A 20,592-nucleotide genomic window follows, 5' to 3' on the forward strand; every position below is an offset into this window, starting at 1 on the left:
TGGCAGAAGCAGGTGGGGCGGTCCTTCGCTGTATCTAGGGTGGCCCTGCAGGCCTGATCTAAGCACCCCATGGGCTGGATCTAGCCTCCGGGTCCTGAGTTTGACACCCCTGCTCTAGAAGGAGTGCAGAGGAGAGCAGCCAGGATGATGAGGGGACTGGAGGCTAAAACATATGAAGGACGGTTGCAGGAACTGGGCATGGCTAGTCTAGTTAAAAGACATGATAACAGCCTTACAATATTTGAGGGGCTGCCACAGAGAGGAGGGGTCAAGCTATTTTCCAAGGCACCCAATGGCCAGACAAGGAATAATGGATGGAAACTGATCAAGGAGAGTGAGAGCAATCAACCAAAGGAACAGAAGTTGCCTTCGGAAGTTGTGGGAGCTTCATCATTGGAAGCTTCCAAGAAGAGACTCGACTGCCATCTGTCAGAAATGGTGCAGAGTGAAATATTGAATGATTAAACAATGAAAGATTATAATTTAATAAAAATATGTGTATTATTACAAGGATTATATAAGCTTGTTAAATGAAACAAATAAGATTAATACTACCGGTATTTTGTTTGTATCAAAATGTATGACACTCAGATGCCACACTGTTCGCACATTGATATGTTTGTAAAAAAAAAAAAACTAAAAAAATAAATAAATGGTGCAGTAGGGTCTTCTGCTTGGGCAGGGGGGTTGGACTAGATGACCTACAAAATCCCTTCCAACTCTGTTAATCTGTTAAAATGAAGAGGAGGAGGAGGAGGAGGATCAGTCATTCAGCTAACTTCAACCAAGTTGTTTATTCAAGCTTATTTATTTATTTATTTTTAACGCCAGGTGTCTGAAGCTCTCTGAGTGTTTTATAATCAAACAGGCTGAAAAGTACAATTGACTGCTAAAGCTCTGAGTACATCAAGTGAAAAGTGCCTGTTTGCCCAGCAACAGCAGGAACACCATGTCATGCCTGAATTTATAGAATCCCAGGAAGCCAACGCTTGATTTTCCTCCTGTCATCAAAGTAAGCAGAACAGAATGCCCTACAAAGACACAAAAACAATATTTTGGTCTCAAAATCCACACTGCAGATGGCACACCAGAAGAGGGTCAATTCATTAATTATATTTCTTTGCTAATCACATCTTGACTTTCAGCATTATTATTTTATCCCTTCCAGCTTAGGAACAAAAATGAAAGAGGCCTCTCAACGCCAATCCATTCATGAGAAAACACTACCCCCCCCCCCAAAAAAAAGCTCTTCATATTTGACAAAGCCAGAAACTTTGGCCAAAACACCGAGCATCCAACAGTATCGGCATATGTCGCACAAGCAAGGTAAGCAGGTTTGGCATGAATGAATACAGAAGCAGGCCAATAAATACTGCAAAGAGACATATGGGCACAAACAAAGCTGTATCAAAGCAATACTGACCAAAATCTGCACAACATTTACCCAAGGATACAAAAATAAAAATATGGCGAAAATTAAAGAGAGATTTTTCTATCATTAAAAGCATTTATTAGCTACCTGTACTTTCAAAATTCAGGAGGACTGATAATAAGAAAGAACAGCTGGAAACCAGGGGGAAAAAGGATTAGCTGTATCTTAAATGCAAATATTATAATTAAACACAAGTTGGCTAACCAAGCAAGCTGAAGGCCAAAGGGAGAAGAAAAATGGTCTGTATCTTGAAAGCTCCTCTACTCGGGAAGAACAGGGGATATAGGAATATCAACTCAGGTGGAAGGAGAACAGAGGATTTGTTCTGGGAATAGTTTCCCCCTCAAACTCTGCAGGAAATTCCAGTGGATCAAGTTTGCAAGAAAAAAGGCAATCTCTGTTTGCTTCTCATCATTCAGACATGTTGAGACACCTAAACATGTAGCGGGAAAAGACCAAATCTGATCATGCAGAGGAGGACCCTTCTCAATCCCCCAGGTAAGTCATGGCTGTCCCAAAAGTGCTGTAGGAGATGATCAGGCTGGACTTCCTTGGTTTTTTCCTTGAAAATATTTCTCTTCTCCTCCAACAAGGTTCTTCAGTTTCTTGGATGAAATGTGAAAGGTTTTCAAAGAAAAAAAGCAAGAGAGTCCAGTTTCCTTTTGGAAAAAGCATCTTTGGGACTTTCTTGATGATGCCTTTTTGCAAAAAGTAAGTGCCCTCAAGTCCATCAGTTCAGAAATCGGTTCAAACTGGACAATCCAAATAAAATGGCCCTTGTGGCTACTGTTGGTTCATATTTCCTCCGAGCAGAAGGCACAAGGCAGTTCATATTCCTAATGAGAGGCTTCCAAGACAGACACAAAATCTCCCATTGTACGATTGAGTCATTTGTTCCAATTACAACCCCCTCCCCCAGTTCTGGAGGCAGAAATGGGCAAGCCTAATGCAGACCCAAGTGTGCAACTGCAACCCACCCCAAGTGCTCCTCAGAGAGTGCAGGATAAATCTTTGACTGATGGAAGGCAACCTCCTGACTCCTCACTTCCCAAAGGGTGGGTGGGTTTTGCTGAGCAAAGGTCCCCACCAATTTTGAGAATGGACTTTTCCTCACTTTTCATCAACAATTCTTGCCCAGCCATTTCAACAGGAAACAGACTTCCCTTTCGCCTACCTTTTAAGATGATTTCAGGATCATTTTCTTCTCTTCTCACAAGCTGTTTTGCAGGTTCCTCTCCTCCCAAAGTTGTGTTCCCCAGTGCAAGTCCAAGAGAAGATCAGAAGCTTTTTCAATTATTGATGTAGGACACTGAAGGAGACTGTAGAATAAAGGCAAGTGAGTTAGTGGGAAATTGCCCTTTCTCTGCTTATATAGCAAGTTAAATTAAATTAGTGAAATCTACATAAGGATCTCCTGCTGTTCATGCGCTCATATTCAAAGAGAGCATCCTTCAGTTACTCAGAGACTCTCAGGAAGACAGGCAGCAAAGAAACTGTAAAAATATTCTATACGAAAGGGCCTTGTGATTTTGGGGTGGGGTCTAAGAATATGGTCCATGTTCAGCATTTAGAACATAGAATAAGCTGATACCAGAAACAACAGTCCTTTCACACTTTGGGGGGAAAGCATGATATACAGTAACTGCCTACACAAATTCCTTTATTCAGAAAATTGGTCATTTGCTCCAAGGAGTTCACAAAACGTATCATGCAAGGTTGGTGAGCAACAATTTTGGAAGATGATTCAATGAAAAGTGCAAATGGGAAGGTGGGGGCACAAAGGCACGGGATTTGACCACGCATGGGGGCAGAGCCAGGACTTCTCATTTTCTCATTTAGTTGTGGATTCACCATCGCTGGAGGTTTTCAAGAAAAGATTGGGCAACCATTTGTCCAGGTTGATATAAGATCTCCTGCCGTTGGCTTGGACTAGAAGACCAAAGGACCAATGGGCAAGACAAAAATAACAATGGTTGGAAGCTAACCAAGGAGAGAAGCAACCTAGAACCAAGCAGAAATTTCCTTAGAGAACAATAAACCAGTGGAACATGTTGCCTTCAGAAGTTGTGGGTGCTCCCTCACTAAAGGCTTTCAGAAAGAGATTGGACAACCATTTGTCTAAAATGATATAGGGTCTCCTACTTGAGCAGGGGGTTGGACTAGAAGACCTCTGAGGTCCATCCATTATTCTACATGTTCTAAGACCTCCAAAGTTCCTTCCAGCCCCATGGCTCTATGATCTCCTTCCAAAAGAGGACAATTGTGGTTTTCCCTGGTTTGCTTGCATGCTTAAGCTTCTCTCTTATTCCCATGTTTCTTGCCTCAAAACAGTAGGAGACCACTAGGCAGCCTAATGGTCCAAGAATCTTCTGAAGCCCAAGAATGGGATTGGGGGCCATAGTCCAACCGCTGTTATATGAAATCAGACTGATTCCCATGCTACATTATCTCCAATAAGCCTCTTGACCAGACCAAGAGTTTCTGCCAAAGGTCTCCAGTTAGTCAGGACAATCTTCGGGAATACAACTGCTAATCGTTTTTTCACCAGCCTGCAGCCTGCTCCCTGGCTTTTCTCCTCCTTTTGACTCGTATTCAGATGCCTATTACATTGGTGGAAGTTTACTATCCCAAAGTTTGCAAAGCTAAGTCCCTCACTGGAATTGCCACATTTACGCGATTTCAAAAGTAGGCAAAATTTCAGATTCAAACATCTCTCTTTCTCTCTGGATGCAAATTCTTTTCGCCTGGACATCTGAAATCAAGTTCCTCTCCAGATTGTTTTGAGCTTAGCAACTATCAAACGTGAAATAAACTGTCAAATGTTAAAATATCTCCCCATATTATCTGTCATGTTCTGATTCTGTATGCTGCCTATCAGATCCTGCTAAATATTATGCTTTTAACTATCAAACAAAGTTAAAGGTCAGCTATCAGCTATTATCAGGTGTAGATATACAACCTCCGAGAAACCTAGAGAATGTCAGAGATCCCCCAAAGAAAGCCTTCCGAAACTAAATTCAATTTCAGTTTTGCCCCACTTACTTTCTAGATAAAAGATTTATGGAAACCATTCTAAGCTGGATGAATTCCAGATTTTAAATGTAATTTATCAAAATGAACGAATAAATAAATAACTTATAATATTGCTGACAGAAATAAATATAACACAGAAACAGTCATAATCATACAGTAATTACAGTACACGCCCTCTTCAATATTCTCATTGTTCATTTTGTTTGCTTCACTTAATTAAACAAAAAAGAAATAGAAATAGAAAAAATGAAAAAGGAACAATGAGAACAAAACACTTATTCAACAGCAATATATATATAACAGATTTTGATACTTCTATATATAAATTTTTACATAAGAGTTTCAAGGAACAATAATAATTTGCTTTATACCAATGACTCTACTCAGCTGAAAATGCAAAAGATCTGGAAGCTTTAGTAAGGAAAGTCAAGGAGCAAAGTGAAAAAATGAAACTAAAATTAAATATGAAGTGAGCCAATGACAGGCACAGCAATCAGCCGCAGAATGGATAATGAAGATATCTCAATGATAGATAGATTCTGTCTCTTACGATTAGTTACCAACAATAAAGGACCTAACAGTTAAAAAATATGCCACACATTTCAATATAGAATCATAGGGCTGGAAGGGACCTTGGAGGTCTTCTAGTCCAACCCCCTGCCTTGTGTCAAGCTATTGTGATGTCGTACCTCTCTATTTTAGAAAATAATAACCATGCACCTGCAACTGAAAACAGGGCATTAACATTTATATCTACCACCTTCTTTGACCACTCTAATACCTGAGTGATAGTTTCAACCATACTTGTCCTATGTTCACATAACTTTTGTAATTAGATCTTTCATTTGAAAGATAATATTTTCCCAGTTACATCTCCCTGGCCCACCACAGCATGGAGGTAAGGCAGGATGTTAAGGGTCCCCTCTTTTAAGGAAGTCAATCTAGTGGGACCAAGAAGAAGGACCTTCTCCATGGTGGCTCCTATCCTGTGGAACACCATCCCAGAGAAGATAAGGTCAGCCTCCACCTTGGTACTCTTTCGAAAGGCCCTGAATACTTGGTTTTGCCATCAGGGACCCAGCCAGGTGGGAGGTAAGCTCAAGGGTCCCAAATGGGCAGGATGGATAGGTAGACGTGCACTTGGGTCAGTAGCCATGATGGCCGTGGAAAAGATATTCAGATGCCACCTACGAAGAACAGAATTCAGTTATTTTCTCTGTGGTACTCCATGGAACCAAAGTTGCATTTTAAAAAAGAGGAGAGAAGGAATATTTCCTTGCTGGTAGCCAACAGATAGGTAACACTGGATTTTTCAGAAATGGAAAAGGATGATGACCTCCACAGATCAAAGACAGAGTTATAGAAAAAGTCCAGGAAAAGCAAGAATGACAATGAAGATGAGTTAAGTCAGTACAGAACAAGAGTTGCAAAAATAGGATGTTCCAAGAAAAAGAACCAGTGTAAAAGGTCCTATTGCTCATGGAAAGCTATGGAGCTGCTACAGTACAAGTTTCATCCTGATATGGAGTCTATGTGTTCCATTGTGCTCAGAAAGACACGTGGGACTTGTGATCCAATACATCCGAAAGGGACGACACTAGAGAAGAGCACTGATGCTAGTCTTTAACTGCCATGGATTTCTTAAATCAAATACTTTTCTGGTCAAGTGAATACAATCAGTGGGCTCATATTTTATTAAATTGATCTCTTTGTTGCTTTTCAGGTTATAGATGATGGGGGGAAATACAGTTTGTATCCCTCCCTCCCCATACACACTGACACTCAATTATGTGCAGATGGTTATATGTCTCATACTGAATGATAGTTTAACCATGGTCCAGAGAATAAACCACATTTGTTTGGGTTTATTCATGCACAAAAAAGCAAAGGTTTCCCTGTCCAGTTGTGTCCAACTCCAGGGTGATGTGCTCATCTCTGTTTCTTGGCCGAGGGAGCAGTGTTGTCCAAAGACAACTTCCATGGTCATGTGGCCAGCATGGTGCACAGCCCAAAGGTGCACACAACATTGTTACTTTCCCACACAAGTGGTACCTATTAATCTACTTGCATTTGCATGCTTTCCAACTGGTAGGTGGGCAGGAGCTGGGGCAATGGGAGCTCACGCTGTTGCTCAAGTCTCAAACCTGGGCTGTCAGGTTGACCGCTGAGCCATGCCTGCCCCCCATTCACAAAAACTAAGTCATAAACCATAGATTTAGAAGAACTGTGATGTCGCAACAAGTTAAGACAAAGACAAGGAAACCACCTGATAGTGGCTGATCCATCTCTTTAACGTATATGCAGTTGGCAATTGTGATAAATACGGTTTGCCTAATATTTGCGAAAAGACCCATTTGTCTAGATTTAAACAATGCAGCAAGAGAAGAATCATGGTTTACAAACCACACTGTCAAGCTATGCATAGAGTGTTGAACTCAAATTAATCAAGTTCTTTCATTCTTTGGGAAACCCCAAGATCACATCTGGAGCTCTGTAAACTTTCGTTCTTGGATCCCTGCTGGAAGGGGATTGGCTTTTGCACTGGGCTTTCCATGGAAAGCAGCTCTTCTGTTTCTTGCACCCTGGAGCAAGCTCAGCCCGACAAAGTGGCTGGCATCCTTTGTGATGAGCAGAGACCGTCTCCTTGCACAGAAATACAAATGACTGCATAAGAACTGACATGCAGAATTAGAAATTCTCTCCTTCGGTAATCAATTCCTAAAAGCAACAATGGCTGGAAACAACACGGGGGAAATTGTTATTAAAATCAATCGTGGAAATGACTGATTATTATGTGCATCTTTTAAATCACTTTAAGGGCTTTTGAGAGATGGCAACATGAATTAGCCATGGAAAAGAGATAATCTAGACAAATGAGAATTTGTTTGAGAAACTGAGTCATATGTGACAAAACTTCCCAAGCTTTTACGAATTAGAAATGAGATAGTAAGGATTATGAATCATCAGTTAAAACCGATAAAGCTTACCGCACCTGGAAAGCCATTTTTATCAATGCTTAAGGTCACACCTACAGCGTTTGACAGTCTCGTCATTTGGGACAAAAAGAATTTCTATCCTTTTTCCATACAGCAAGATTTACTCCTTGCCTTTTCATAAAAGAACCAGAAAAGTACATGCTACCAGCATGGCAATTAAACTGTCTCCCACACCAAACACAAGGAAGTTACATAAGTAGATTTATTGCAGAGAATTAGGAAGCTGTTCAGATGAAGACATTTGCTGTCTAAGGGGCACCCTGCAATTCTGCCTTTCCTACAGAACTTAGTTCGCTGATCTAAATCCTGACTTGTTTCTTCCTGCACTTCCATATGAATGGATGCTAATTTTCCAGCCTGGAAGGTTTTCTGACCTCCATCTTTCATGATGAAACAGATGCATTCAATTTGCAACTATTAAGATTGTTGGCCAAGCAGGGACAAAAATAGCCAGGGAAATGATTGAAGTCTGGGAAATGGGCTCCTTGTCAGTCAACAGGAGTGCTAGTTTATCACCTGCTTATCAGGTACTTAGGAACCAAGGACTTGTCAGCACAAGGAAACAGCAGCCAATGACTTAACAGCTGGCTATCAACACCCCCATCAATCAATAAGAAGCCACATACCCTACCAGGCGTCACATAAATATGATGCAAAAAATAACCCAAAGCAGACATTCTGGCGCGAGAGTTGTTCCCTGAGGATGGGCTCCAGCACGAGTCTGAAAGCTTGGAAGACTCTGGTCCTGGTGACTACTCAAATTGGATCCTGAAACAGATTTCTCTGCTTTTCAAACCAGAGATGCCTCTCCTGCTAGCTTCTCTCAAATCCTTGAAATCTCCCCCTTTGTAACCCCTCTATTTCTCCACACTAGGAGACATGAGCTACTGTCAGGCCTCCAAGAATCAATAACCCCATCAGTAAGAGTATTTTCATAAACGAGGTTCTCCCATATAACACCTCTCCTGCGCGAGCTGCACTGGCTTCCTGTGGCCTACCGGGTGCGCTTCAAGGTGTTAGTCACCATCTTTAAAGTGCTCCATGGCACAGGGCCTAGTTACCTGCGGGATTGCGTCCTGCCCCACACATCCCTGCAACCCATTCGCTCGCACAGAGAGGGACTTCTCCGGGTGCCGTCCTCCAGAGAGTGTCAGAGGGCGGCGCCCAGGGGTAGGGCCTTCTCTGTGATGGGCCCTACCCTTTGGAATGACCTCCCCCCAGACATTAGGACAACAACTGATCTCCGCTCCTTCCGTATGAAACTGAAGACCTACCTGTTCCGACTAGCCGGCCTGGCTTAAATTTAGAGCTTCTCCACCTCTTGGGCATTTTTAATTGTTAATTTTAATTTTTAAATTTTAACTGTCATTGGGGTTTTAATTGTCTCAAAGTACTGTAATTTATTTATTTATTTTCTACCTCCTCCATATTATATTGTTGTGATTGTTGCTATTGTACGTCGCCCCGAGTCCCTGGGGGGAGAGGGGGCGACTAAGAAATCAAATTAAATAATAATAAATAATAAATAAATAATAATAATAAACAGAATATTCACTTCTAGACAGAATCTTGCCAGGCTAAAGCAACTATCTGCATAACTACATACATATACACAGGGAACAGCTAGGGAGAGCTTTAACCTTTTTCCTGACGATCATACTTTTCAAGCTCTTCTGCCTTGTTCCCTCTGAAAAGCAGCCCCTCCCTCCTGGGAATCCAGACCCCATTCCACACCACAGCTCCGAATGCATGGCATAAGGTCCTCCATGCTGGCCACAGTGACACCCTGCTGAATTATGCAAAAACAGAGTGTAGGAAATGACAGCTCTCAAGGCTAACAATTGCATCAGCCTGCAAGGTGCTGAGTAGGAACCGTTGTAGAACTTTGGGAGTCCTTAGCGAAGAGAGAAACTAAACTTGAAGTCAAGGCTAAGCAAAGCTAACCAGGTGGCTTAAATAGTTGAACTGGGTTAATACCTCAGAAACAAAAGACAAGGGGCTCTGCATGTGAGGATGTTACAACCTGATTTCAACCGAAGAGCTGCTATTATTGGCAAGGCCATTTCCAACTCTTGCAGAAGGGAGTTTTGGGCACTGGCTTGATCAACGGTAAAGGAACATCTGGTAGGATCATGACAAATCCCCCCCCCCCCCGCCGGCTTGGCTGTTCACTAGACATGATGTCAGTCAAAGTTAGGATTTCATTGGGAGCTGAAAAGAACGGCTTTCTAAGGCTGTGTTTGAAGGGGGGGGCATTTTGGCTAAGAGTCTGGGGCAGGGATTGGAAGATTCATAGTTTGGATTAAAGCAGCAGCCCCCAACATTTTAGGCACTAGGGACCAATTCCATGGAGAAAGGTTTTTATACAGACCGGAAAGGTTGTGGTTTTGTGTACTGCCTGCATCCCACGGATTGGGCTTCACTTGTTTGTGTGGACCGTTTTCTGGCATGCCGTGGACCGGTATCATTCCACGGACTGGGACCCCAGGATTAAAGGAAGGAACTAACAAACTGAAATTAGAATCTGGGCTAGCTATCAGCCCACCAATATGACATGACACTAGCTTTGAAATTCCCAACAACTTCCCACCAAAAGCAATACTGGCCAATGTTATATGCTGTATGTTACAAGAATAAGAAAAATATTTACCCTAGTCGATGCTTCTCCACCTTGGCAACTTTAAGATGTGTGGACTTCAATTCCCAGAATTCCCCAGCCTGCCTAACTAGGGAATTCTGGGAGCTGAAGTTCACACATTTTAAAGTTGCCCAGGATCCGTATGACCAATGTACATGATCCTTTTTGGGCATTTCAGAGACATTATACAAGAGATAGCAGTGAAGCATCCATGACATCTCTACATAATATATGTGATATCCCAACATTAAACAAAGGGGCTTATTTTGCTCTCAAGAACACTAATCCTGAAGAAATTCAATTACTTTAGTATGCAATATCAGGTCAGAATGCCAACAATCTCCAAAAACTGACACTCTTATGAATTTTGCATTTTGGTTATTTATCTTTTTCGGCACATGCTGCCCCAGAATTGGTGAGGTTGACAGTAAAAAGGCCAGATAAACAACATAAGAAATATTGGAAGAAAGGAACTTTACCACACAAAATAAAAGTTTTTTAAAAAAGAGTAAGCTTTGCTAAATTACGTAGCAGCCTCCAGACAATTGCAACTGCAGCTTCCAGCTGGACAGAAATTCTAATACAGGTAATCCTCTACTTAAGATCACAATTGACCCCAAAATCTCTGCTGCTAAGTGAGACATTCATTAAATGAATTTTGCCCCTATTTATGACTTTTGTTGCCACAGTTGTTAAATGAATGACTGCAGTTGTTAGGTTAGTATCACGGTTGTTAAGTGAATCTGGCATCTCCATTGACTTTGCGGGTCAGAAGGTTGCAAAAGGGGATCGCGTGACCCCAGGACACTGCAACGGTCATAAGTATGAGTCAGTTGCCAAGCTTTTGAATTTTGTTCATGTGACTGTGTGGAGTGTGCAATGGTCATGTATGAAAAACGGTCATAAGTCACATTTTTCAGTGCTGTTGCAATTTGCTTTAACAACAGTCCTTAATGAACTGTTGTAAGCTGAGGACTACCTCTCCTTCCAAAGGATGGGCTAGAATGACATTTCTAAACAATTCAGAAGCAGAAACTTCACAGGGCTACAAATGGCACGAGTTCTGTCTTATAAGTGCAAGAAGACCCAGATCAAATCAAGATCATAGCAAACATCAGGACTGAACCATCTCAGTGCGCACAGTGAACGGCTGAGAGAACAAGACATGCCTAGCTTATAGAAGAGGAGGAGGAGGAGGCGATGGCAGTCTTCCAGTGCTTGAGGGGCTCTCACAGAGAGGAGGGGGCCAACCTATTCTGCAAAGCACCTGAGGGCAGGACAAGAAGTAACAGGTGGAAGATCATTAAGAAGAGACCCAACCTAGAACTCAGGAGAAATTTCCTGACAGTGAGAACAATTAATCAGTGGAACGACTTGCCTCCAGAAATTATGGGTGCTCCATCATTGGAGGTTTTCAAGAAGAGGTTGGACAGCCAATTGTCCAGAATGGTGTAAGTTCTCCTGCTTGAGCAGAACTCCAAAGTCCCATCCAACCTTGTTATTCTATGTTCTGTGTAGTGTGATGCTTAATGTAATGTTTACCAATACTTTTAGAGAGCCCTTTCTACAGACATGTCCACCAAAAATCTTTATTTGCTGTTTCAAAAACAACGGCATCCACAGCATGGGCAAGAGTACGTTCAATTGCTACAACAAATTGGACAAATTTAACACGGACCTGTAGGAGCACAGCAAAATCTCTTGTAACACTTCCTGATGGAGGTGAATGGTGACAGTAGAGGACCACTTGGCTTTCAAGAATGCTAACCATCCAAGCAGTGACTTTCTTAATGAAATATCCCTAACCAGGAGGTAGAAGTTTCCCTGACACTAAGAGGTAACATCTGTGGCCAACACCATCCAAATCTAGTCAAAGCAGCATGGACCTTCCTTACCCAATTACAGGGTTCTCCAAATTTGGCAACTTTAAGACTTGTGGACTTCAACTCTCAGAGTTCCTCAGCCAGCCATTTTGAAGTCCACAAGTCCTAAAGTTGCCAGGTTTGGAGACCCTTGCCCAACGAGATCTAACTACTCCTATCCATTCTAACAACCTACCATCTGGAGGTACTGTACCTTGACTATTTGGCCAGTTGTATCATCGCTGCAAGATGGCTGAGAGCTTTGCTTTGACTCTCTTCCTCTTCACCAGAAGGACTAAGCAACCTGGGAAGCTCTTTGTTCTGGGTAGTTTAGCAGGCGCAGCAGGTCAGTGGCAACCATCTCCTGGCTCCAGATTGGGAGTCAATAATAAGCGTTGGCTTTCAATTTTAGTTTGTTGGGAGAGGAACCAAGAAATGTTCCTGATTCACAGGTATTGCTAAATAAAACCCGATTTCACAAAATCCAAGCTGGAAGAGAACAATTAAGTGTTTTTGTTTAGCTACCCCCCTGATAGGAAAAAAACCAAACCAAAGCAAGGAGGGATGATCTCCAATATACAGGTAGCCTTCAAGGTATTACCACAGTGGGAAGCAGAATTTTCACTGCTAAGCAAGATGGTTGTTAGGTGAGTCACACACAATTTTACTCTCTTTCTTGCCATGGTTGTTAAGTGAATCATGCTGTCATTAAACAAATCTTTGCCTTCCCAGTTGGGAAGGTCAAAAGTAGCAACAGAAACAGTGTTTAGACTTATATACCACTCCATGGTGTTTTACAGCCCTCTCTAAGCGGTTTACAGAGTCAGCCTCTTGCCCCCAACAATCTGGGTCCTCATTTCACCAACCTCAGAAGGACGGAAAGCTGAGTCAACCTTGTTCTGGTCAGGATCGAACTCTTGGTTGTGGACAGAGTTAGTCTGCAATACTGCATTCTAGCCACTGAGCCACCACCGCTCATGATATGAAGTTCACATAACCCTTCCAGGTGGTTTCCTAGGCCATTCCTCATTAAAATTAACATACACTTTAACTACTACCCTGTGGAAAGCCCTGCGTAGTCCAGATGGGAGCATGAGTGATCACAAATAGGTGCAACAGGTGCACAAGATAGATTTGGGCAAAGGTGCTGTTGGCCCGGCTGTGTCATCAGCTCTTCCAGCAGGAGCTGAGAGAAGACCCACATTGTCCACCAGTTCTGCCTGGGGGAAGATGAGCCTATCCAGCATAGAAGGTAGAGAATCCTCATAATCAGGGGGCCCAGTCCCCCCCCCCCCAGCCAGCTAGTCTTGCCAGGGTTGAGTCAAAACCTGTTCTCCCCCATCCAAGCCCGCCCAGCCTCCAGACCCTCCCTGGGAAAGAACCCAGACAGTGTAGAATCTCACGCTGATGCACCCCTACTCAGCGACTTCATGTAGATCAGGGGTCCTCAATCCACAGGCTGTGGGCCACTACTGGGCCACACCACATGCACGCACACGCAAGCAGCTCCATTTGTGCAAGGGATGGGCCGGTTCCTCTCTCATCTCCCCCCCCCCCCTGGCTACCAAACCGCTGGTGTAGACGTTCAGTAGCAGTGGAGGGAGAGAGAGTATGTAACCCTAAGGGATCTACACTGCATTACGCGTCACATGAACTGGAGATTTGTTTTTAGACCTTCCTTTTACAAAAGGGCTTCTAGAGCTCATCAAAGCAGATTCCAAGACAGTCTTTCACCTTTTCCTCCCCTTCCTCCCTTCCCTTTAATGAGGCTTCAACTAGGGAAGAGAGTCTCAAAACCCAACGAGCCACATGTGGGGGATAAGGAAGGAGGACCCTGGCTTTCTGCCCAAGGCAACCCCCAGACTCACGGCCACCCAGGCTGTTTTGCGTCCTAAATGGTTGCTTTCCAGTTGGGCAAGAACAAATTAGCACGAAATCTTTGGCACCGAATATGACGACTCTGCTGACAAGGGTGGGGGATGTGGTTTTCCACCACAGCCCTGAAACACCAGCTGAGATGCCTTCAGACAGCTGGTCACCTTGGCCGTTGTGCCTCCTGCCTCCCTGTCCTTCATGGCAAGAGTCTGTTGGGGAAAGCTTGTCTTCTCTGTTGACTCCATCAAGGTCTGTAGGCCCAACATCGTTTCTCAAATTGCTTCCAGAGCCTCTGACTCACTAGCAGCCTATTTTTGTGAAATGCCTGCTGGAGAGAAAACGCTCTGAGAAATTTAGGCAGTGCCACGTGCGATGTAGGCTCTGCTCGGGGGGGGGGGGGAAACAAAAAGACAACGCCACAATAACAACAACAAAAGAATGTCTGCAATGAGAAAAAGCTCATTTCTGCATCAATCATAATTTGCACAATTTCTCTCATTCAGAATAATTTAACCCTCTTTTTTAAAATCATTTAGAATATCATTTGAGAAGCCATGGAAAAGCAAAGCAAAGGTGAAGCTGCGGAGATGCATCTCTTTTCTGCTGGAAATCAAGTTCGGCCGTTCTGTATTCACAAAAGCCTCTGAGCATTCCCACATGCAGATTTTATTGTGACTTTATTCATATCTATTGTATCTTAAAACTCATTTATTGTTATTGCTATTTTTATCTCTATGATGCTCCTGTTTCCATTGCCGGATAATATTTTTCATTATATATATTTATATGAAGAGATTTCTAAATGGCCCAGGGAACTGAGGCTATTGAACAGTTTGTTAAATAAAGCGAATTGCTGAAGCCGGAAGCATTAGAGATTTGGCTTTCTCTCTTGAACAAAGCAGATTCTCTGGGTGATTACTTAAATAGGAGCAATCAGTGTATGGCAGCAGCCGAAAAAGCGAATGCAATCATAGGTCGTATAAACAGAGGCATAGAATCAAAATCAGGTGAAGTATTAGTACCCCTTTATAAAACGTTAGTAAGGCCCCACCAGGAATACTCCATCCAGTTTTGGTCACCACACTACAAAAAAGATGCGGAGACTTTGGGAAAAGTGCTGAGAAGAGCAACTAGGATGATTGAAGGGCTGAAAACTAAAACATGAAGAACAGTTGCAGGAATTGGATATGGCCAGTCTGGAGAAAAGAAGGACTAAGGGTGACATGATAGCAGTCTTCCAGTATTTGAGGGGCTGCCACAAAGAAGAGGTTAAATTATTTTCCAAAGCACCAGAAGGCAGGACAAGAAGCAATCGATGGAAACTAATCAAGGAGAGAAGCAACATAGAACCAAGGAGAAATTTCATGACAGTGAGAACAATTAACCCATGGAACTGCTTGCCTTCAGGAATCATGGGCAATCCATCACTGGAGTTTTTTAACAAGAGACTGGACAGCCACTTGTCTGGAATGGGATAGGTTCTCCTGCTTAAGCAGGGGGTTGGACTAGAAGACCTTCAAGGTCCCTTCCAGCTTTATTCTGATTGTTAGTCTAATTGAAGCTGAGTCCCACCATTCTGCTGCTTGGGTGGGGAAAGCTTTTATGTCATTGAAAAAGTCATTCCCGCTCATGTCCAGCACTTCTTGGGTTAGGGTGGAGAGCTAATTTCTTTGTAGGTCTTCTTACATTCGTTTGAATGTTTCCTCTACTGGACAAATATCTTTTTTTAAATTCCATTCGTTCCTCCTGTTTTCAACTGTTTTATGTCACACAGAGACAGTGTGGAGTTGGGCATCTCTCTAAATGTAATGAATGAAGAAATGAATTAATGAATGGTTGAATAACAAACAAAATAAATAAAGTGGCTCTTAAGACTTGTATGTGCATAATCTCAAAACCGCTGCGTGTCTTTGAGCATTTTATTCGAGTAGTAATTCAGTTGATAAAAAAAACTGAAACTCCTAAGAGCTTGACTAAAATTCCTCTAATCAATTTACCAATGCTGGATGAAAAATAGTTTAAAGCAGTCGGCTGCATGATTAATTGGACCACTTTTTAGTTGATCGATTCAGCTAAGCAAAACATAGTATTAATTTTACCTTCACCCACATTTTTTATGTCTACTATTCCAAGCTGCTTTGGGCACGATCTGGAAGAACACGATATAAGTGCATTAATCCAATTCAACGTCTACTTTAATACAACATTAGTCTGGAAGGAAGCTATTCAGTTCTCGCCTAATCCCCTTTCCTGTCCTAGGGCATTTTTAAATTCCACCCAGGTTTTCTGCAGGGGCCTATGCAGTATACAAAGCTAATTCAAACAAGCAGATGGATAGCTAGTTCTTCTGCGATTAGGTTGAAACGGAATAGATACGCTGCATCCATTTCCCCCCTCCGCAAATATTCTGCTGCATAATTGTGATTTCTTGCTGCCTGAGACTGTTCCACATTTTCTGTGGCAAAGCCAACATCTCCAACAAAGAACACAGAGAGTCGTGTCAGTGAAATGAGGAGGATGACTCTGGACAGATATAGACCAGCCAAAAACAACCGGAGTTTTTAGCAGCCTTGTGTCATCTTGACACGCTGGGGAAATAATAACCCTTTAATCCAGCCTGTGTGTTTCATCTACTGCAGTGTTCTCCAGCTCGCCAGTGTTATGAAAGGCACTTTCCCTCAGAGAGCAGAGGCTTAAAAAACATCCAGAGTTTGAACTTCATTCTACCATTGCAAGAGACGCAGGTAGGGTGACTGAGGCTCAGCTCAGATGCTGGTATGCTAAAATAGAAATCTTTCTTGCTTTCAAAAAATGCCGGCTTTTTACTGGGATCACTCCCTTCCAGTGCTGTAAGAAGAGAGCGGACAGCCATTTGTCCAGAATAGCATAGGGTCTTCTTCTTCAGCAGGAGGTTGGACTAGAACAGGAATTCCCAGCCCCTGGTCTCTGGACTGGCACCAGTTTGTGTGGTATGCCGGAAACTGGGCTGCGCAAACAAGCAAAGCCCCATCTGTGGGATGCGGGCAGCCTGCAAAACCACACCCTATCCAGTCCACGGAAAAATCTCTCTTCACAGAACCAGTCCCTGGTGCCCTAAAGGTTGGGGGCCACTAGAGTAGAAGACCTCCGAGGTCTCTTCCAACTCTGTTATTCTGCAGACATGCTCACAGGCTAAATCCGATGAAGAATAGTTAAAAGAACTGGCACGCTTAGCCTAAGGAACAGAAGGTGCAGGGGAGACATGATAGCAAGACTTCTAATACTTGAAGGGCAGTCATAAGGCAAAGGGGGTTTATTCTCCACAGTGCCCAAGAATAGGACAATAGCCAATGGATATTTTACAGGAGCGATCCAAATTTCAACTGAGGAACAGTTTTTGGACTGCAAGAGCTCCTCAGCATTTGGGACAGCTTGCCTCCTGATAGCATGGACTCCATCATTGAAGGTTTTCAAGCAAAACTTGAATTGTCTTGGCATTTGTCTGGGTTGGATCTTGGGATTCCTAACTGGGCAGAAGGTTGGACTAGAAGATCTCCACAGTTCTTCCAATCTTAGGATTCTAGAGTCTACGTACAATGAGTTTTACCTAGAATGATATACGCACAATGCTACACAAAGACATAGGTACCATTTTTAATACTTACTGTATGGTATGCATACAATTCATTTAATGGGTTCATATTTCAGCCTGAGAAAGTCCCTGGACAGGACAGGGATGGATTATGCTATCTTAACCACAGTAGTGAGCAGGTGAATATTTGCCAATCTTGTATCAGAAATAAATTAGCTAGTTACATTTCTAAATCCTAAAGCATTTTGCCCTGGGTGCTATGTCTACAAATAGGCACCAAAGCAAAGAGCTGCACTTTTGCGCAAAACAGAGAATTTTTGAAAAGCCGCCCCGAGGTCTATGAAGTGGAAGGAGGAAAATGCTGGCATCTGGATTCAAGCAAGATTTATATTTGATTCTAAATGAGATTCCAAATAGGCTTAGTGAAAATAAATTAAAAAGGCACTGTAATTATCCCATGTGGAAAGTGCCTGATTCTGTTCATTCTACCATAGAAGCAAGATTCCTGCTAACCTTCACACAATAGTTTATACCCACACAAAATCTGAAATAATTATTCCAGTGTTTCTCAACCTTAGCAACTTGAAGCTGTGTGCTGTCTGGGGGATTCTGGGAGTTGACGTCCACACAACTTCCACAATTGCCAAGGTTGAGAAGTACCATGTTAGTCCATGGATGTTTTGCATTCGGTTATGTTCTTGTCCTCATAGCCTGTTGTGGCCCAACAGTGGCCAGCTGAGCTGCTGGTGGAATCTGACAGCGATGAACACTATGGGACTGCCCTGGAGGCTGAGGAAGACTCTGGGGGGTGTTCGGAGTCAGTGCAGGGACTAGAAAGGCCTGTTGGCCACCAGGTGGCATCTGAGTCAGGGAGCAGTGAGGAAAAGCAGAGGGAGGCTGTCTCTGACGTGCATATGCGTAGGGCTGCGAGGAGGAGGGAGCAGCTTTGGAAAAAGGCTCAGAGAAGGAAATAGGAGCAGGTGGCTACTGATTGGCCCCTCCGAGAGCTTATAGGTGGGGCGGCAGAAGTGGAATTTTGCAGGAAATAACAATCTACTGATCCAGCCGTGGAGAAAGATTAGGAGGCGTTCGTGAGTTCAAGCCTTGTTTCATAGAGATAGCTTTCTGGGCTCCCAGTCAAGGGGTTGCTCATCTCCCTCCTTAATTGTGGCAGACAGCCAAGTCAGCGTCCGTATATATTGTAGAGGCTTTGGACAGAACAGTTTGTTTCCTGCCTTATAAGACAATTTAAATATAATTTAAAATGAAGCAGCTTCGTGCAGAAAACGTGCAGCTCATGCAACCGATAGTTGTGCTTACTGGGATTCGAACCAGGGCTGTATTACATAGACCATCCATTCTTCTGTAATGATCCAAAGGACAGAAAGGGGGAGTAGTGAGCTCCCTCCCATATTTGGCCATACCAGGGGTTGTAACACAAATACATACCTATTTCCCTGGCTCAGCTGATAAGGAGGAGAGCCTGTGGTTTAGTGGCTAATACAACTGCCTAATATGTAATATAGCCCAGGTTCAAATCCCAGTAAGGGTATGGCTAGCTGATGAGAGCTAAATAGCTTGAAATAGATCTATACTAGTCTCCCTTTATTTATTTATCAGCACAAATACAACACACACACACACACACACACACACACACACACACACATGTATTTGTGTTACAACCCCTGGTATGCCCAAATATTTATTATTTATTTATCAGCACAAATACTACATACATACATACATACATACATACATACATACATACATACATACATACATATTGTTGTAAGTTGATGACTACCTGTAAACACAAACGCAAACACACACTTGACTCTTGAGAGTCAAGCTTCTTTTTTCCACTATGCATCCAAAGCTCTGAATACATTCCATAAGAGAGGAGATTGCAATGAAAAGCTTGCCTGGTGCGTGGTGTCCTGAATTCATATTTACAGAACTTGTCCCAACTTAATGGGAGGATTTCAATAAACACAGAAATCCGTTTCTACTACAAAAAGGAACCCTCTGTCCAGCTTCTTCCTCATCGGAGGGACTTGGGTGGGCTCAATTCCTCATTCAGCCGTTGGTCAAGATTTCCTGCAACAAAACCTTTTATGCACAGGGACCTTCCTACACAGCTTTGCCTCTCTTCTCTGAATTCCTTCCTGACCACCTGGGACGGGTCAAGTAATTGGGCATATTATGGGATGGGAAACTCATGCTAGAGGAATTGGTTGTTATGAAAGAGGAACATTTTGCACAACATTCTCAACTGAATGCTACTGAACCAATCCGTCAGGCAGCAACAATGCCTGCCTTTAATTTCCTGAAACAAAGGTGACATGCCTTGCCAGAGGAAGTATTTAATTAAAATATGTCTAAAGCACCTTTCTGGATGCCAGCAGGCAAACAGAGAGCCTCTATACAGAAAGTCTTCAACTTCTGACTGATCACACAGCTACTGTTCAAAGTTGCAATGGATCCCCCTAAAAGGTACTTATGATTCGATTCTGAATTTCTGACGGGTGCCCTTCCTGCAATGTCATGTGACTGAAATTCGAGCACTTGGCAACCGGTTGCGTTTCTGGCCATTTAAAGCATCCACTAGTCATGTGACTATAATTTACACAGTGTTTTGCGGAAAACTGTGATTTACTAAATAGCTCCATAGCGAACAAAAGGTTCACTTAGTGACTTCGGTGGTCACCTGAAGATCATGGTGATTGCTTAGTCACACAAAAAAGTCATAATATCAAGTTTTACCACCATTATGACTTAAGGCCATAATGAGCAGGCCCCATTATGGTTGCAACTCAAGGATAATTCAATAAACAGTAATCATAATATACAAAGACTGTGTGAACCAAACAAATATGCACACACATAGAGGAATGAGAACAGAGCTGGAAGGAACCTTGGAGAACTTCTAGTCCAACCCTAACTCTATACCATTCCAGACAAATGGCTGTCCAGTCTCTTCTTAGAAACCTCCAAAGTTGGAGCACCCACAACTTCTGAAGGCAACTTCTGTGCCACTGATTAATTGTCCTCGTTGTTGGGAAGTTTCTCCTTAATTCCAGGTTGCTTCTCTGCTTGATCAATTTCCATCCATTATTTCTTGTCTTGCTTTCTGGTGCTTTGGAAAATAAATGGACCCCCTCGTCTTTGTGGGAGCCCTTCAA

General features: G+C 42.8%; 1 protein-coding gene across 9 annotated transcripts in view; it reads right to left on the bottom strand.

The window, feature by feature from the left end:
* Window positions 1–20,592, bottom strand: part of NEXMIF (neurite extension and migration factor) — a 372,359-nt gene that overhangs the window by 89,170 nt on the left and 262,597 nt on the right. For all 9 annotated transcript variants that reach the window (XM_081964313.1, XM_081964320.1, XM_081964319.1 and 6 more), the window contains one exon: window positions 2,607–2,751. The gene's annotated coding sequence lies outside the window, so the exon portion shown is untranslated. The remainder of the gene's footprint in view (window positions 1–2,606; window positions 2,752–20,592) is intronic.

The sequence above is a fragment of the Natrix helvetica genome (genome assembly GCF_964273705.1).
Source record: "Natrix helvetica genome assembly, chromosome: 11".
In the NCBI taxonomy this organism is placed as follows: Eukaryota; Metazoa; Chordata; class Lepidosauria; order Squamata; family Natricidae; genus Natrix; species Natrix helvetica.